Source organism: Sarcophilus harrisii, chromosome 3, assembly GCF_902635505.1.
Source record: "Sarcophilus harrisii chromosome 3, mSarHar1.11, whole genome shotgun sequence".
In the NCBI taxonomy this organism is placed as follows: Eukaryota; Metazoa; Chordata; class Mammalia; order Dasyuromorphia; family Dasyuridae; genus Sarcophilus; species Sarcophilus harrisii.
Window position 1 is genome coordinate 440,938,993 of NC_045428.1, and position 20,499 is coordinate 440,959,491.

A 20,499-nucleotide genomic window follows, 5' to 3' on the forward strand; every position below is an offset into this window, starting at 1 on the left:
TTCTCTATTGTAGTTATTTATGTTGTTTGCCTACTAAACTCATACATGGCAAGAATTACCCAAAACTTTGTACCCTCTCTAACATTTGGCACAGCACTCTGAATGCAATAAGAGCCACAAAAATGTTGTTGCATTGAATTGCATTGCACTATTTCTGGCTGTGGGGTAATATTGCTCATCTTAAGTTTGTTAGAAAATTGCTTCATTGTCTGTAAAATTAACCAGTTGGACTAGATTGGTTGGTTCTTAGCCTGGGGTCAATGGATTCCCAAGAGGATCTGTTGGTAGATTACAGGGAGTCTATGAACTTGAATGGGAAAAAAAATTACATTCTTATTTTCACTAACCTCAGACTGAAATCTAGCATTTCTTGCATTTTATCTTCTTATTTTAAAACATTATTCTGGAAAATAAATTTTTAGATTGCACCAGTAGGGAGCATGAGGGCATAAAGGTTAACAACTCCTGGACTGAAAAATCTTTAAGGTCTTTTCTAGTTCTAAGAACCTCTTTGAGTGCTAGCTGACAGCCTTAGGGGTCAATAAAGAAAGATCAGTATCTTTTAGTAATGGGGATTTGGGATTTTGTTGTTGTTTTCCTTATTCAAAAACAGTTCTTTGAATCACATCCAGAAACAATCACCATAGAATATTAGAGAATAATTAGTCAACTTTTTTATTTTATAGTGAAATATTGATATTTGATATGACTTACCTAAGGTGACACAGCTGGATGACACATAGACTATAATCAAACTTTCTTGACTCTTACTCTAGTAATCCTACCACAGAACAAGCAAATAGGCATAAAGTCGTTAAGGTACAATGTTAAGTATTCATACTCTTCAGCATCAATACTATGCAACTTTGTGCTATGTTATGGTCTTTCCAATAATACAGGTTACAAACCATTATCGGATCAAAGACAAACCTGGAAAAGATCCTAGATGCTAATATTTTATAGATAAAGAAACTGAGATTTACAGAAATGAAGCGGCTTCTCCAATGATATCCGTGCCTGTCTGTGCTGTACGAGTTTCATCCATTTCTCTCACAAATCTACCACAGAGTCTCTACCCAACTTATTGGTAGCCTTCCTTGAGTTCTCTTTATATTTCATGAAACATCTGCTGCTTCTTAGTTGTTTCTCACTCTTACTCGACTATTCCCTTCACCTAGTTCTCTGATGAACTTTTGTGAAATTTCTTCTTTGTTGTGTGCACCTGCTCACATGTCTCTGATGTGCAGCTTGCTCACAGCCATCCGATACCTCTCTTGGGTTGGGTACAATTCCTTCATTGGCCTGTAAGCCACTCTTCCATAAAGTTACAAATTACTTTTGTCTTCTAGCTTTGTTTATAGTGAAAAATGTCAAGACTGAAAAGATTAACTTCTTCCAATAGTATGTTCACAATGTACTGGCTAGGCACTGGAGTAGAAAAAAAGACAAATGGAACAGGTGTCAGCCCTCTCTACTAGAAGAATTGATCATGGCTCCCAAGTACTCTTCAGGGGCAGATAGTGTAGCCCTGGAAAAAAATAGATTTGGATTTTTACATGAAAAAAAATCACTGGGAAAGGGACCCACATGTACAAAAATGTTTGCGGCAGTTCTTTTTGTAGTGGTAAGAAACTGGAAACTAAGTGGATGCCCATCAGTTGGAGAATGGCTGAATAAGTTATAGTATATGAATGTTATGGAATATTATTGTTCTGTAAGAAATGATGAGCAGGATGATTTCAGAGAGGCCTGGAGACACTTACATGAATTGATGCTGAATGAAGTGAGCAGAACCAGGAGATTATTGTATATGGCAATAGCAATATTATATGATGATCAATTCTGATGGTTGTGGCTCTCTTCAACAATGAGATGATCCAGACCAGTTCCAGTGGTCTTGTGATCAAAAGAGTCATCTATACCCAGAGAGAGGACTGTGGGAACTGAGTGTGGTTCACAACATAGCATTCTCATTCTTTTTGTTGTTTGTTTGCATTTTATTTTCTTCATCATTTTTTTCTGGTTTGATGTGATTTTTTTATACAGCAAGATAATTATATAAATACATATACATATATTGGATTTAACATATTTCTACCATGTTTAACATAAAAAAGAAAAATAACTTTGGAAATCAATAAAATTGTTAAAGAATTATTACACTTATAAGTAATTAAGATTTCAGTAATTGTTTAAAATTCAGGAGATTGTCAAGCAGAAATATTTTTAATGTTCAAAGTACATACCAAACAAGGTATTTGAAGACATGGTCTGTACATATTATTTCCCTAATTTTTATACTCATTTAAAACTTTTTAGATAATTTAGAATACTCTTTACATATCTATAGGTGAATGTCACATTCTTATTTATTTTAGATCTTCCTTCAGACACCTTCTACATGATTTCTTTCTGATTCCTCCCAAGATGTTGTTGCCCTCTATCCCCAAAACATACCTTGTATTTATTTTGTAGTAATATGAAAATCCTAGGTTTCTTCCAGATAATGAAATTCCATGAGAATAGGGTCTGTTTCTTTTCTTTTTTCATTCTTTCTTTTCTTCTTTCTTTTTCTTTCTTTTTTCTCCTTTCTCTTTCTTTTACCTTTCTTTCTTTTCCTTTCTTTCTCTTTCTTTCCTTTCTTTTTGACTTGTGTATTCCCAGTGCCCAGCACAATACTTGGTATTTAGTAGATAATAAATGCTTATTAATTAGAATTACTGGAATTTGTGTAACCAAGAAATATATTGTGAGTTTACCATAGATAACATTTTACTTAGCAACTATGTATCTCATCTTTTTCTCCATCTCGGTTTACCTTTATACAGATAGATATAAAAAGATGGATCTATATATCTACACATGTACATTTATCTGTATATATACACATGTGAATCCACAGAACAAGCTTTGATTTACACTATATTCAAATACATGAATGCATTCGTTAAATAGAATGTGTGCATATGTTTATACGTATATACATCTGTCTTTATGCGTGTTATGTTTATGTATGTAGACTGGGGCTCGTACACACAATAATGTTTGGACATTGCTCATCACAGAGAAAGCTCAGGAGCCCTTTAACTTTGGATCAGAGAAATACTCCAGACGAGACACGGTCCTTGGCCTCCGGGGAAATCAGGAGATTTAAACCTACCCACCCTTTCCTTTTCCCCGGGTGCCAAACAGGCAAAGCCAAGAGAAAACCTAGCTTTGCTGCCTTAGCCCGGAGTGAACTCCCCCTGCAACCCTCATCGTTAAGAGTTGCTCGGGTGAAAAGTTAGGGGCGGTTACTATGTCAACGGGAGAGGCCGGCTCCTTTCTCCTCCCTGCGGCCGGCTGGATGCGCTGCGGGGAGCGCGGGGGCCACCAAATCTGAAGGCAGCTAGTTATTTCTCCCTGCCGCTTGGCTCGGTTCTTTCTTAGGCAGCCGCCCCGCCCCTTGGCCGGCGGTGGGAAGCACAGAGGCCCCTGATTGGTGCGAGGGCGCCCGGGCCCCGTAGGCCGCCCAACATTCAGCTTGCAGCTTTGCTTGGGAAACCCTGAGCGGTCCTCTTCCACTCGGGCTCGGGAAGGGAACTACTGAAAGCTACGGCAGCGCCTGTGCGTGCATTGGGATGGCATGGAACCGCTTTGGGGATTTTCTGTCTTTTAGGAACTGCCACTGAATCTAAACCCTAATATCGTCCTCTGGCTTGTGTGGTTTGATGGAAGTTTCTTTGGGGGCTCTGCGAAGAGGTAAGGTTGAACTAACAATGAATAATTAATTCATTCCTGTTCGACTCCTTTCCAGTGAACTGACACCATCCGGCTATTTCTGTGCAGTCTGGGTGCATGCCTCCCTTACCCATTCATCCGCTTTCACTTAGCTCACTAATATATGGATTTTTGATTGGAAGAGCTGGGAGACCTGGGGGAATTAAGACGGTTTAGATCGAAAGATAAAGCAGATGCTCCACCCTTCTGGCGGCTTCTAAGGTGCTGTCTAGTCCTCCTGGCCACCTGTTTGTTCGGCAGGCGCTTTGCACCTCCTTGCTGTGTGCTGCCTTTGCTTCTCCCCCTTTCCCGCTCGCCCATAGAAAAGTCTTGCAAAAGCAGGGACTGAAATAGTTTGATGTGCTGTGAAGCGTCAGCTTGCTCTAGACCCGATTGATTTCTTAGCGATTGTGATAAAACTTCTCTCCAGCTCTAGAATCCGCCATCCATAAACTTTCTCTGACCTGGGGGGGCTGCCTGGAAGGTTGGGAAGGGGGAGCTTGAAAACTTCTCTCCAGCTTTGCTGTTTAGTTGTGGCTGCTTTTCTCCTCTTTGTCTTCTAAATGGTGGGAAACTGGGAGCAGAGGCCGACACTTACTGAATAACTGGGGTCAGACGGGCCTCCCCTAACGCTGGGGACCTCCGTGGTGTCACTGCCCTGAGATACTGGGTAGAACGTGGGAGAGCTTGGCTTCTAAAGGCGTTGTCCCCTCCCCCTCTCTTCCAGACTCTAGTAAGGTTCCTATTTCGGGGGAAAGTAAGGGGGACAGAGGGACATACTCTTCTGTTATCTGAAGAAAATAAGCTGGTGAAGTTAGTCCAGTTTTTCTGTGTGAGATGGGAAGATTGCTATATAACCCAAAGCAAAATACCAAGCTTAACATTGCCGCCAAGGTCAGGGGGACCTCAGGTGATCTGCTGGCTGAGCAGCCACTTGACTGTGCAAAGTTAAATCGCCTGGGACTGTGCCCAGAACAAAAACAAAATAAAAACTTTACTGGTTGGGGTTAGTTTTTTAACACAATAATAATGGGTTTGGAGTCAGGAAGAGTTGAGTTCAAAGCCTGCCTCTTAGTTTACTAGCAGTATGAACTTGAAATTATAGGATTATAGATTTCTAGACCTCCAGGGAATTTCAGAAAGCCATCTAGTCCAATCCCCTCATTTTTACAGATATGATTCCCAGAGAGATTGTGACTTTCTAAAGTTATAAGATATTTCAAGCAACTTCTTTCCTTGGTTGCATCTGATTTGGTGGCAGGAAATAATACTTTGATGAAGTAACCGATTCTTTGAATATTTTTAATAATATGATAAAAAAAAAATAGTACCTGGGATTTCATCAAGATTCAGAGCCCCTGGTGAAGAACTCCTATCAATGTATATGGGCATTTGCTTTGTGACTTCCAGTCTTAAATTTTTCTGCCCCAAATCACACAATCCCTATTAGTCAGAAACTGGTCTGGAATATAGCCTGACTCCAGGGTTCTATGTCCATTATACCACACTTCTAGGAATGGTGATAATGATGATAAAAATTTGAATTTATTTTCTACTTGATTTGCTCACATTCATACCCTTGTCCTTTATTCTGCTCACTATTTTCTCCTATATTTCCTTGGCACTTCGCCAAATACCATTGCTTTTCCATTCTATCACATTCCAAACAAAAAATCTCTCCCCATTGCTTTTCCAGCCTATATTCATTTCCCCTCTGCTTTCTCCACTGCTGTCTTTCAGACTTTCTCATTTATGCTCCACTCTCCTTTTAATTAAGTACCCCCCATGTTTGCTGGGCTGTTCCCTTCTCTCTTCCATTTTCTTTCTCTCCCCTTCCCTCCCAAGAATATTGTTGTCTTCCCCATGGCCACCCTTATCATTGTTAGTATTTGTGCCTTTTACATCTTTCTGCAACTGCCCCTCTACAAAAAGTGTTTTTGTTTTCAATGGATTTCCTATTTATTGCCTTTGGCTTTCTTTCCTCCTGCTCCCAGTTTAACTGTTCTTTAGTCCTGCATCATATACCCTGGTTTGTCTGATTCTTCCTCCACCCCAATTATTCCTTCCCAAACCAATCCCCCCAGTCCCTTTAATCTTTTTTGCTAACTCCTCCCATGTAATCATTTACACTGTTCAGCCTGTTGCTTTATCCTAAACCACACCTTGTTTCAATATTTTCCCTCCTATTTTTTTTTTCCTTCCACTTTTCCTTCTCTGTTCTTTCCCATTTTCTAGGTTCCTGGCTCTCACTAACCCCTTTTCAGTCACCTATTTTCCTTCAGATATCTACTTAAGGATTTTGATAATGCTGTTTAGAACAGAAAACACTTTAAAAAAAAGAAGAAGAAGAAGAAGAAGAAGCCCAGTGTATTTATTTGCAATTATTCAGTGGTGTGGCTATCAGGCCCTCTACTGTATCCCACCAGCATTTTTTTTCCCACTTTAATATAGTAACTTACTTCCATAGTTTAGAATCTCTTGTTAGAGAGAACTAAGATTCAGCTTTGCTATGACATAGTTCTTTGCCGCCCCCCCCCCCCCCAAAGATGACTTGTTTACCACAGTTTTAACTAGTCAGCAACTTGCCTTCGATCTTTTATTTCTCTTAATTGAAATCTCTGAGGTCTTTTTCCCCCCCTGGGATTTCTGGAAGATAACATGTATTTATTCTTTTCCTGGGAGAGGGAAAATCCTAATGCATGGTATCTCCAGAAAGCCCCAGGAGGCACAGGCTAAACTGACTGTCAATTATTCAAACTTTTCAGTTATCTCCTGCTCCCTCATGGACAATATTGCCCCTTCTGGCCACAGGAAACAAAAGAGAGACAGCTGTATATTGGGCTTTACTTGGTTAGTGAGTCTCTTAGGAGGAACTGGCTATGGTAACTGAGCAAGTAAATTATAGCTTTTGAGAGGCTGCCTGAGGTAACAGACTGAGAACTAGCCTTAGAGGCAGAGAGGTCTGAATTTAAGTCCTTTCTCAAACGTAAAGGCTGGGTAATTGAAGCAAGTCACTTTAACTCTCTGTGGTTCATTCCCCTACCAACTAGAAGATAAGTTACAAAGCAATTGCTGGTCTGCACTGATAGAAGGAGGAGTAGTGAATAGAGTTATGGGCCTGTGTCAGGAAGACTCCTTATCCTGAGTTCAAATTCAGCCTTAGACAATTCCTAGCTCCTGTGACCTCCCCACTTTCCCCCACCCCAGCCATTTAACCTTGTTTACCTCAGTTTTTTAATCTGTAAAATGAGCTGAAGAACTACTCCAAAATTTTTGCCAAGAAAATCCCATGAGAAGAATCAGACATAACTGAGCAATAACACTAGGAAATTTATATATTGAAATCATCGTTTGAATCCTATGGTGCCTTAATAATCATTTGGGTTTTTTTTGTTTGTTTGTTTGTTTGTTTTTTTGAAAATGCTTAGCACTTTCTATTAAGCCTAAGAAATTAAGTGGCACTTGATTTCTGTTTTGTACTGAATAACTTCTGGTGTCTTCAATGCCCCCAAGATTTTAGGAATCCTAAAATAATAACAACAACAACAACAGATAGTTTTGATCAGTGTTTTAGGGTTTTCAAAGCTCTTTGCAAATTATTAGATATTCACAAAAATCCTGGGAAGTAGATGCTATAATAATCCTCATTCTACAGATTTGGAAACTGAGACTCAGGGAAGTTAAGTAATTTTCTGAATGTCATATAGCTAGGAAGTGTCTAAAGCATGATTTGAATTCAGGTCATCCAGCCTCCAGGTCTACTGCTCTATCCTGTAACTCCTTTGTCAATCATATTTAGAACTGGAAAAGACCTTCAAAAGCCGCATCATTTTATAAATGATTAAACTCAAATCACTGAGAGATTAAGTGATTTACCCAAGATCATGTAGCCAGAAAAAAGTCTAAGGCAGGATTTGAATCCAGATTGTCCCTACTCCAAGCCTAATGTTCATCCCATTACTTCATATTGTAATTTATAGTAGATTGATAAATGAAACCCAGGTTTCTCAAACCATTATTTTAACTGTGAAATTCAATACACTCCCTTTGTGACATGAAAAAGAAAAACAAATCTCCTAATTGAAAGAATTTTTTAGGTTTCTTTCAGAGATTAAAAAACAAAAACAAAATACAGTATTGTTTTTAGGAGCACTTTTTGAGACAAATCTTAAGACATAAGAAGACAAAACTGCAGAAATTGCAATTCAAAAAAATGGAAATGCTCTAGAAAGAAAAAAAGTGTCATAAATAGATAAAAGAATAAATTCATATTGCTTTTGGTAGACAGCATATATATGTATATATATATTCATTTATGCATACATACCTACCCATATGTATATATAGACATTTGTGTCTATATATGTAAACATACATGCACATATACACACAGATAAACGTTGATTTTAAAATAAGTGATGTGAATAATTTGATTTGTATTTCTTCATCTGGGAGGATAAATATAGCTCCTTTCTGCTGAATTCCTCAGATAAAACAGCCTTTTAAATCATTGGAGGTTATGCTTCTGCTTTACCTTTAAGCCATTCATTTGATTTGAATATTGACAAAAATTGAATAAGCTTTAAGCATATATATTAAAGGTCTAGTCCGTTTCCTGCTCTATTACAAAATCATGCTCACTTAGACTTTGTGTCCCAGAAGATGCTTGAGGGTGTTGGAAGTAATGGAACAGAATGAAAAAAGATGGCTTCTGTATCTATCTATACTGACTAACTGATGCAGAATAGAGATGGGATGTCAAGAAGACCTGAGTTTAGGTACTTAGTTTAAGTATCTTAGATGCTTATTTGCTGTGTGATCCTGGGCAAGTCATTTATGTTTCAGTTTTCTCTCATCTGTTAAATGGAGAGTCATAGTAGTATGTGCTTCTAGGGTTGTTGTCAAATGAGATAATAAACTTTAATGCAAATTTGTATGCAGAATTTAAGACACTATATAAATGTTAGCTAATATTGTGGAAAGAACATGAATTTGGAGTAAGAGAATTTTGGTTAAAATTTTAGGTTTCTTATTAGTTTGAGCCAGCCATGTCATCTCTTTGGGCCTCAGTTTCCTTAGCTGTAAAATGAAGTTTGACTAGATGTCTTTAGAGATTAGGTATAAAAATCTTCCTGACTTTAGATTTAAGTACTCTAAGTTCAAATTTAGTCCTAGCATTTAAATAAATGCATAAGATACATGCATATATTTATATAAATAAATGCATGTATTTATATATAATATGCATATATTTATATGTATAAATGCATATATTTGTAGTGAATATCTAGATATATAGTGAATCTTGCTGAAGGATTTGCATGTCTTCTTTATAAAAATGGTCAGAGCTGAAAGAACTGTTCAGTCCCACACCTTCACTTATATATGGTAGCTATGATTTGCACAAAGTTGCCTAGCCAGTAAATGGCAAAGCCAGAATCTAGATTTAGGTCTGAAACTTCCCCACACAGAGACCATAGTGCCTCTTTCCCCTTCCTTGGATAGTACTTCTGTGTTTCTCTTTTGGTAAATTGGCTAGTTTAAAGATCTCTTTCAATTTTAACATTCAATAACTAAAAGCCTAAATTAGAGAAAACACTTTCCTTTTAATCTGGGCCTCTGTAAACTTGACTGAAAAGTTATAGATACCTTCATGCCCTGAAGCGAGACAGGCCCAAATGTAGTATGAAAACTGGATAGCAATGGACTTGGCTATCTTAACTCATATGCCAGCTAATTGTGTAATTTTGGACAATGCATTCATAAGTTTGAGCTCATTAATTTTCCTCATCTGCAAAGTGGCAGTAATAATACACTACTTCATAGGATTATTGTAAAGGTGCTTTGTAGACTTATGTTTCGAAAATGATGATGGTCAAGCAAATGACTATATATCTGCTGTATTTTGAATGGTGTCTGTCATAAGATCCTAATTCCCCCCAAATTCATTCCCCACTAATCTAATTGCATCGAAATGCATTCTTATGTGGACTGAAATTTTCAGTCATTAAGATCACTCCTTTAAAATATGTATTATATATGTATGTATATGTACATATATAATACATATCTTTCCTGGAAGAGATGGAGGAAGAGTTAGTCCTTCCAATGAACTCATCAGTACCAGTATGTCAATGTCTTTCTTCAAGGAGCCAGTTCACTCATTCACTAGTAATTTATTTAGGTTCTACTATGTGCAGGGCACAGAGAAATAGTCAGCAAGTTTGGAATATAAGTACTAAAGTGAGACAGCTAGAGAGATACATATTCATGAATAAACCATACAGGATATACACCAAATAAATAAATATTGACTTGAAACATTAAGGCCTCCTACTTTAAAATCCCTGGCTTTTTAATTTAGGGCTCAAATCAAATACCATCTTCTACATTAAAATTTTTTTGATTTCCCCCAGCTGCTATCCAAAATTATCTTTTTTCCCCCCCCACAGAGCCCCCATGGAAAATCCTCACAAAATTTTTTGACCCTCCTTTCATACTAAAAAAGTTTACAATTTTTTCTTTTATGGGGCATTTAAGGGATCTTCTTGTGTAAGATTTAGGCTAAGTATTTGGTTGTGGGCTCTGTGTAGTCTGCTGGCCGGCCTTCTTGTATCATCTGCAATTTCTATAAAACTCCCCCAAATTCCCATTTAATTTCTTATCCTGATCTGTTATAATGCAACAGATGTGGAAGGGATCACTGAAGAGCAAGTGCCTAAAAAGCAAAAGTGAATTTGTAGGATGCAGGGATCAATCAATTCTGCCTGAAAGCTTCTGGGAAGACTTTGTGAAGTAGGCATTTGAGCAAGGCCTTGAGAGATTGGGAGTGGAGCTGGCTGCTGTAGTGTGGAGATACGTGGCATTTCCCAGAGTTAGGGAATGGTATGAACAAATGTGCTAAGTGACAAAGCAGTAATTGCCATTGGAGGGTGTGTGACCTGGGGATCCTCAAGTCATGGGGAAAGGAAAAAGACAGAAATAAGGCAGTGTTTTGATAGAAGGTGGAAAGAAGGAAATTTCAAAGCAGTGAGTAGGGAGATGGTTTCAGAGAAGGAACCAGGGGGTGAAGATTTGTGTGTGTGTGTGTGTGTGTGTGTGTGTGTGTGTGCTTATTTAATTTACTGGCCTGTAATCCTGAAATTAGGAGGCAATTTAGGAAGAAGCACCTTGTAGAGAAAAATTAATCAACAAACATCTATGCTTCTAAATTAATTTTAATTGACATTTTTATATTGACTAATTTCTCCCTCTATCCCTCTAGAGAGAATGTTCTCTTAGAACAAAGTTTTTTTTCTTTAAAGAGGAAAAAGAGAAAAAAATTAGTCTATTCACTTCATTGAAAAAAATCTGACATTCTATGTATTGTTTCATACCTGTGGATCTCCTGCTTATGCAAAGGAATGAGGGGAGATATCTTTACATAAATCATCTTTGGGGCCAAACTTTGCATTAGAGTTTTTAAAATATCTTTTATGTCCCAGGAAGTATGGTAAGTACACGATCCAAATACAAAGAATGAAATAATCCTTAATTGTAAGGAAATTATATTCTGTTGAGGAAGACAAATAGGTAAATATATGCTGAAAAATAGGAGAAATATAAATAAATATAAAGTGAAGAAATACAAGGGAGTTTGGGAGGAAGGATATTGGCAGTTGTGCATCTCAGGAATGGTTTTATATAAAAGGTATTGCTTGAGCTGGCTTTTGAAGGAAGAAAAGGGTTCTGACATGGAGATAAGGAAGAAATTCTTACCAGGAATGAATGTTAGACAGGAAAAAGGCGTGAAATGTGGAAATGAAATGTGTATAAGAAAAAGAGAGAACACCAGTTTGGCTGAATTTTAGAGTGCAGGAGAGGGAATAATGTCTAATAAGAATAGAAAGATAGGTTGTGATAGTTTTAAAAGCTAAATAGAAGAGTTTTTATTTTGCCAAGAGCCACTGGAGTTTGTTGAATAGGGAGGTGACATGATCATATATCTGTAATTAAGGAAAATCATATTGACATTAATATAGAATATGAGAATTGAGGCAGAGACCAGTTAGGAGGCCAGTTGCAATAATCTAGATGAGAGATGATGGACCTCTAAGTACCTATTTGAATGGAAAGGAGTTCAATACAAGAGATATTGTAGACGTAGAAATGAAAAGATTTGGCATTTGATTGCATATTGGGAGGAGAGAGAGAATGAGAAATCATAGATAAAATCAAGGTTCTAAACCTAGGAGACATAGACCTAATACTGAGGTTACAAATCTGTCCAAACTCCAAAGAGAAACCTTTATTTCATTTTCACCTGGATCCAGTGGGAAGGGAGGGGGAGGTCTAAAAATGTTTGTAGTTAATGAACCAGGAGACGTAAGACTGAGTTCTGATCCTGGTACCTTTATAAATCTGTGTCAGTCAGTCATAAGCAAGCATTTATTAAATTTTTACTTTTTCTCAGTCACTAAAGTGCTAAGCGTTGGGAATTTTTAAAAAATGGACCTGTTCCCTCAAGAAACTCATGTTATTTATTTTTGTCAAGGCAGTTGGAGTTAAGTGACTTGCCTAAAGTCATACAGCTAGGAAGTATTAAGTATCTGTCATAATTGAACTCAGGTCCTTCTGACTTCAGAGGTGGTGCTCTATCCACTGTGCTACCTAGCTCCCCGAAGAAACTCATATTTTAATTGAGGAGACAACATGTAAATAAATAGGTAAATGATTTGGTAACAAAGCAAATAGGTAAATAGTGGCTTCCTCTAGTAGTTAAAGAGACCAGAAGACACCTCTTATACTAATTCTTGATCTGATTATTGAAGTTAGATAGGGATTTTAAGAGATTGAGACAAAGAAAACATTCTAGGTATGGAGGAATTACCAGTGCAAAGGAAATGCTATAGAGTATGGTAAAATGTTGATTGAATTAAAAATTAGAATTTTAGTCCTGATTGCTACTTTTTACCTGTATGACTAAACAAATCACTTAATCTGGCTGGTTAATTTCCATGTCTGTCAAATGAAGACTACTTGATCTCTAACATTTTTTGTTTGTTTTGTTTGTTGTTGTTTTAATTTGAACATTCTTTGATTCTCTCTCTCTGTTATTATTTTGTAAAAGGAGGAATGAAAGGTCTTCTTTCATTTTAGGAAATGTAGCAGGGATTCCTCTTTAGATTTAGATTGGGAGTAGATGACTTTTCAGTTCCTTCCAATTTTGGATTCTGTGAATTCAATAGTTTTTCACTTTAATCAATACTTAATGGCCTTAATTACAGCTAATTGTCCTTCCTGGGTGTGCTCCTTTGTCCTGTAAATCAATGCACATGGAATGTATAGATTCTTTTGATTTAAGTATTACCACTGCTTGTGAAATCTGTGGTTTTATATAGGGTTGTCTTTTCCTCATGACTGTAGGAAGTAGCTTCAAAAGAAGGTTGCCATGACTTAGTACACAATGAGTTGATTTGTGTGCTAGAAGTTCCTAGCCATATTACATTGTTCGATGCTTATCCTATGGGCATCTCAAAAATCAACGTGTCCAATATTAAGTCCATCTTTGTCCCTTCCCAATCCATTTTGTCTTGCAAATTCCTCTGTTTCTTTTGATGTCACCATCATCTTTCCAGACACCCAAGTTTTCTACTTCTATTTCTACTTCATTTCTATGCCCTTGTGCTGGCTATGTTTTAGATGTGTTGGTAATCCCTTATTTCTTCACAAGACAAGTGAAACATGATAATGAACCCAATATTGTTGTAGAGTTTAAAAAGCATGTAAAATGTATACTATGATCTGTGAATAGCGACAATGGTCCATAATCTCATCCATTCTAGCATTTCTGCATAAAGCACAAACTTTAAAATAAAGAAATAGATAATGGCAATCTTTGCTGTTAGGTGACCTAGTCATTTTATTGTAGTTAGAAAAATCTTTTATGGAATCATGGTGACATTGAATGCTAATTTTCTAGAGTATCCACAAACACATGAAATCTAGAATTTAGAGACAAAGCAATTTAGAGATTTGTCTGAAGCAACTGATAAATCTTTCAGAATCTAGGTATCTTTAAACTTTTTTTTCCAATTATTCTTTCAAAGAATTTTTATAGTAGAAAAATCTTTGTGTTTTATACAAAGGTAGGTAGCTACCTAGTAATATACTTTTGTACTTCTGAATCAGTGATTTTGTTGGTGTGGCTAACCCCTCCAACAATGCAGATCATAACCCTTTTATCACTCAATAGATGGTGTACTAATTTGTTGTGGCCAAATCCCCCTTTCCCCCATCTTTCATCAATTTTTGATTAGTCTAATGATGAGCTTCTCTTCATTTATATTCACTTGGATGTAGAAATGGAAGGAAATTTTTAAAATGCCCTGATCTGATTGGACTCTTACAAATAAGAACACTAAAGTCTAGAAAAGTTAAGTGTTTTGTTCATGGTCACATCACTATTAAATGACAGAACTGGAATCTGAACTCAGGAACTCTGATTTTATATGCAGAACTCTTTCTACTGTGCTATCTTCTGAAGTTTAGTTAGGCTGGTCTTTTGGACAGCAAACATCAGTCACTGCTGGGTTCCCTCTTGAAGCCTTTCCAGGTCTTCTAACCCTGCCAAACTGTTACTCTGCTTTTGACAATCTTCTGAGATTCCATGGTCTCTTCTATGCCACAGACACATCAAAGGAAGACTATAATATAGTTCTACTAAAATATTTGAAGAAAATTCACCACATTCATATTTAGGGGCTACATTTTAGCCCAACAGATATTTTTTAACTCAAATAAAATGATCCTGAATAACATTCATATTTGAGCTAATAAAATTCAGTGAATGTGGGACTGTTAGAATTAGCTGATTTAGAACAATATCAACCTTTTTCATTTTTAAAAACTGTGGGAAAATTATGACATCGATGTTTTGATCTGCAGATTTCATATTGTCTTTTCTACAAGAGTCAGACATTAATATGATCAAATTAATTGTGCAGCCAGTTTTTTAAAAATGAGATACATGTTAAATTAATAGATTAGTTTATTGTTTTTTCCCAGAAAAGAAAATGTAAATTCAAAGGTTTTTTCCCCCACCATTTTATGGTGTCACAAAACATGCAAAATAATTAATTCTCACTATCTGATTTTCTCTAGTACATTTAAATATATACTGGAAGCATGAAAGAATGAACATAGTGTATTTTTTTTTTTTTTTTTTGCCTTCCAATTACTAAACTAAAGTACCATTAGGAATTCTTTTATATCTCCAGCATACAAGTAGCTAGTATTATCATAAAGACTGGCTGCCATTGTATTGCCTTACCACCATTACTCATGTTACCCATGGGAGGGTATAAGCTGAATAGGTTTAGAAATACAGCGATTCAAAGGAATTGTTCTTGCTCAAATGTTCCATGAATGTTTCTGAAATAATATCCCTTCCTACTTCTCTTGAAGTAAAAGAGATAATGGTCACATTAATGCCTTCAAAAAGTCTGCAACCAGTTATGTTTCACAAGTAGAAAAATGTTTTTAAAATGAGAAAATGTATTTTATTCTTAAAGGAAGGAATCAACTAATTTAAAGAATAGATGGAAAGTTGCATGTAACATGCTTTTAACTGATTTGTTCCATGATCTTTAGAGCCTTCAGGGGCAAAATTTAACTTTTAATTTTCCCAAACTTAAACTGTGGCCCTCACATTTATAAGTTATTTCATTTTACCATTTTAAAAAAACTTTAGCTTTCACATCATAGGTTCCCTTTCACTGTCCTTATCATATCTGTTATAATAGGTATGCTCCTCTCATCTTTTTCTCTTTGTGAGTTCTTGGATTTATGTGCTGCGTTTCTGTGGTTAGGAAGAAAGAAATCCACACTTAAAAATCTTTTAGAGTTCTTCTATCTGCTGAAATGTTTTCCTCCTCTTCTCTATCTCTTAAACTTTCTGGTTTCTTTCAAGGTTTAGCCAAGTGCCGTGTTCTATATCACATTTTTCCTAATTACCTTCCCCAGGTGCTAGTGCCTTATCCACCCTTTCTCAAATACCTTGAATTTATTATGTGTATATTTTGTATATATCCTCAAGTTGTCACCCCCATTAGAATGTAGACTCCTTGATCATTATATACTTCAACAACAATACTGTATGAGGATGTATTCTGATGGAAGTGGATATCTTCAACAAAGGGAAGATCTAATTAAGTTCCAATTGATCAATGATGGACAGAATCAGCTACACCCAGAGAAGGAACACTGGGAAATGAGTGTGAACTGTTTGCATTTTTGTTTTTCTTCTCAGGTTATTTTTACCTTCTGAACCCAATTCTTCCTGTGCAACAGGAGAACTGTTCGGTTCTGCACACATATATTGTATCTAGGACTGCTTGCCATCTGGGGTAAGGGATGAAGGGAGGGAAGGGAAAAGTTGGAACAGAAGTGAGTGCAAGGCATAATGTTGTAAAATATTACCCACACATATGTACTGTTAATAAAAAGTTATAATAAAAAAAAGAAGAAAAGAATGTAGACTCCTTGAAGAGAGGTACTGTATCATTTTTGTCTTTGTATCAGCAATGCTTAGCATGACACTAGACACACTAAGCACTCAATGTTTGTTGATTGATTGATAATCAATATAGAAGATATCATGCCCTATTTGTATAATAGTATGCTAGTTTCACTTGAAAAATAAGTGCTAAATGAAATAATATGCCTTGAAACAAATAAAGCAGTATTGAGAACATGAAAATGTATTCTTTAAAAAAAGAAAAAAAAAAACAATCTTATGCCTTTTAAAGGCCGAGAAGAGGTAGGGAAACCTGTATCTTTATTAATAATAACCATTAACATATATATGGTATTTTGAGATTTGCAAAGTGTTTTATACATATTATTTCATTTTATTCTCATATTAATCCTAGGAGGTAGGTAATATAAGCCCCATTTTACAGATGAGGAAACTGAAGCAAGTGTTAGTTAAGTGACTTGCCCAGGGTCACACAGCTAGCTCTAAATAGTCTCCTGAAGTCCTCATTTCTCCCAAGGCAATAAAACCCTGTAAATGATGATGTGTATAAATAAGGTAATAGATACCTGTTCTACTGCCATCTGAATTATATGAATGTAAGACACACATATATTTCATATTTCTATCTAGGACCAAAGATACAAGATTCTTTATTTAGAAAATATATTACATCTGCAGAGAGAATATTCAGCAAACATTTGTTGAGCACCCACTATGTGTCTTAGGTGCTGATTAGAATATCTTCCTCTAAGAAGTAGTTTTCCTATCTATAAAGTAACTCTTCTATTTCTTTTCTCTACATCTAGCCAATCTGATTGAGTAATATAAACTGACACTCCAGGAGCATTCCAGGAGATCAGATGGGGCAATCAAAACTTCATTTTTGTCTGTATCCCCAAGGCTTCAGACAAAGTAGATCATACTTGATGAATCTCATTAGCTGACAGCAACAATACTAATTCTGTTATAAGGGGGATAGGCTAGTAGTTCTAATACTCCATCTTTTAGTTCATGATGATGCTGACAGAGGGGCAGGGCAAGGGATACCATAACTAAATGACCATATTTTTTGGTGGCTTCTGAAAGACAGGATAAAGTAGTTTTGTTTGTTTTAAGTCTGTGCAACTAATCAGCTTTCCTTTTTAATTTGCTTCTGGAATTGGAAACCTGTGAAGAAAGGAGGATGAAACTTTATGGGAAACAGGAAAATAACAAGTTTTATAGACTTTCCTGGAAAGTTGTCTTTGCAGAAGTTTTAAGAGCTATCAATTGGCAAATTGCATTCCTCCACACAGTGCCCCTCTGTTGCTTAGAGAGTGGATATTTTAAAAAAAAAAATTTATGCTAAGTAGATTGCTTTCCTGAAAGGAAGATAGTAGGTATCTGTGCAGATCAGGTTGGGGAAAAGAGGACATTGTGCAAACAAGATCTGGTCTGGCAAGAGGGTTCCTGGGCCCTTGTAATGCTAAAAGGGAACAACTGTATCTCTCTGGTTTTTACTTCCATGTCAAGCAAAAGGATTTGGGAAACACTTTCATCATTGTTAAGAGAGGATAAAAGAAATCTCTTAAACCCAGAGCTTACTATTTCTTCTAAACAGAAGAGTGTGGTTCTCGTTTAATAGCTGAAGGAGTAGATGCTTAAGTAGTTTAGCACTGGATTTTGCAGAAAGCTTCATGATTATGTCACCAGTTATAAACACCCCAGGAAGGCAATTCAATATTTCCCTTCAATATATGAAGGGGAATTTTGGAATCTGGATGAAATTGTGCAGAAACTAATTTCATATATATATATATATATATATAACTTTCTTAAAATTCTGAACTTAACAAACACCAAATGAAACTAATATTTCCACATATGTAGAACAACAGAAAAAAAAAAAAAAAAGAGGACTGGGCACGAAACTGTGAATATCTTATATACAAATTGCTTTAAAAAAAAAACTAACAAATTCAACAGGTAACTTTCAAAGCTGTCCTTGTTGACACACTTCTTTTTGACCCCTTCTTATCATTGTACTTAAAAATAAAAAGTTTCGGTGAATTTCTTTTTCTTTTTTAAATGACTAACTCCATTTTCATCCATTCCAGATTAAAACAAAAAGAAAAACAAAACTCTAGAATGAATAAAAATACTTAAGTCAGTCAAGCAACTAGGGGCAGGTAAGTAGTAAAGTGGATAGAGCAAGGGACCTGAAATCTGAAAGACCTGAATTCAAATTCAGCCTCAGACATTTACTAGCTGTATGATCCTGAACAAATCACTTAATCCTGTTTGCCTCCATTTCCTCCTCTAAAATAAAGTGGAAAAGGAAATAGCAAATCCTTCCAGTAATTCTGCCAAGAAAATCCCAAATGCAGTCACAAAGAGTAGGACAGAACCTAAACAACAAATCAAGCAAAACAAATTTCATAGACATGGTAATGCTATACTATATATCTTGAGTCTCTCTCTTTTCTATCAGGAGGTGAATGACATATTTAGTTGTTAGACCTCTGGAATTGTGTTGATATTTGCATTGATCTAAATCTGGAAGCATATTTCAAATGGTTGTTTCTGTTAACTGTGCATGTTTCTAGGTAGTATTACATTTTCAAGGCTCTCACAGCTTGACAGAATTTAAAGCAAGAAAAATTTCTCACCCTCTAGTTGCCTTGATGGTTCCAATCTCCAGTCTGTGGCACCAAGGAACATAAAGGGCAATTATGTATCATTAGCAGTAGAGTTAAAGACCGGTTATAGCACTAGGAAAATATCATTAAGGTCGGAGGGTCTAGGCCTGTCTTTACAATTAACTAGCTAAATGACCTCTGGCAAATTTATCCCTCTTCGTGAACCTCTCCTCTCTCCTTTGTAAAATGATAGCATTGGACAGAGTAATCTCTTAAAGTCTTTCAATTCTAACATTCTATATTATTTAAAAATTTCGTTAAAAAGCAGCCTTGTAATGGCCTCAATTCTAAAGCTTCAGCATCACCTACTACTTCTGTGAGAGAGAAGTGAGGATAGATAGGCTATAAATTGAGCTTTATCCCATATTGTTTTATAACACATAATAAGATCCATATCTTACCATTTTGCTGGCTGCACAGCAAGCTAACCACAGGAGGGTTATAAGAATGAAGTACAAAGAGTACTTTCGTGGAAAAGGTGCAAAGTGCTGATAATTATAAACAGCGGTGGGTGCTCACTGATTGCAGGGAAGGGCAGTCTATTGTGGAAGTCAGACATCCTGGCTTCTATCCCTGGCTCTCCTGTGAATTTGAAAAAGTTATTTTTCCTTCTTGTGCTTCTAATTCTCCTATCATAAAGCAGGTCTAATAATTATCATTAGCCTCTAGCAGAATTCAGATTCGAATAAACAATAGAAAAGATATCTTTTAGGAGAGCTTTAAGAGAGACCAAATACATGAAGATAAGTCCCAATGAAGAGGAAGAAGGAGGAAGTGGTGAGGGAACAGTATAGGGACTTCAGACTTGTGCTTTTGTTTTCATCTTATCTCTTTTTCTCCATATATACTCCTTCCTCCAACCAAAGAGTCATCCCTTAAAATAAAAAAATGAAAAAAAGAAGGGTGTGGCAAGAGGGAGAAAGGCAATTCATCAAACCAAATTTGACATTTCTATATAATGTTCCATATCCATATTCCCACACTTCTTCAAAAAAGGGAGAGCACATCAGGTTACCTCTTTTTTGGGCCTAGTTCGGTCATTATAATTTGATAGTATCCATTTTTCATTGTTTTGTTGGAGCTCTTTCTGTTTGCATATTGTAGTCATTGTATATGTTGTTTTCCTTGGTTCTGATGGACTTTGCATCAGTTCATATGAAAAGCTGTTGTTTTAAAGAGAAGGAGCACAAGGTAAATGGGGAGGGATAGGGCACACTGTTCTCATTGACTGGACTACAATTAAAAAAAGATCAATATTGGACATGAGAAATACCAAGAGAAGGCCTTCATTGACCAATAAGAGAGGAGGGATTAGAAGTTTACTGTTGATTGGGATAGCATTATGAAGAAGGTTAGCTTTCTTCTTAGATATAGAAACTAAAAAAAGGAATTGTTACTCAACAAATAAGGGGGAGATCCACTGAACCATAGATGTGTCCAATGTAGGTGAAAAACTGGTTTAATATTGTCTAAATTGTTTTTCTTATTCTTATTGAGTGTTTAATGGACTAATTAACTTGAAGTTTATCAAGTAAATAATTATTT

At 36.2% G+C, this 20,499-nt stretch overlaps 1 protein-coding gene across 2 annotated transcripts in view; it reads left to right on the top strand.

Moving 5' to 3' along the window:
• Nucleotides 1-3,498: 3,498 nt before the first annotated feature.
• Nucleotides 3,499-20,499, top strand: part of SPATA13 (spermatogenesis associated 13) — a 143,195-nt gene continuing 126,194 nt past the window's right edge. Inside the window, exon 1 of one of the 2 annotated variants that reach the window (XM_023499579.2) lies at nucleotides 3,499-3,741. The gene's annotated coding sequence lies outside the window, so the exon portion shown is untranslated. The remainder of the gene's footprint in view (nucleotides 3,742-20,499) is intronic. The other variant, XM_023499580.2, reaches the window with a different exon arrangement.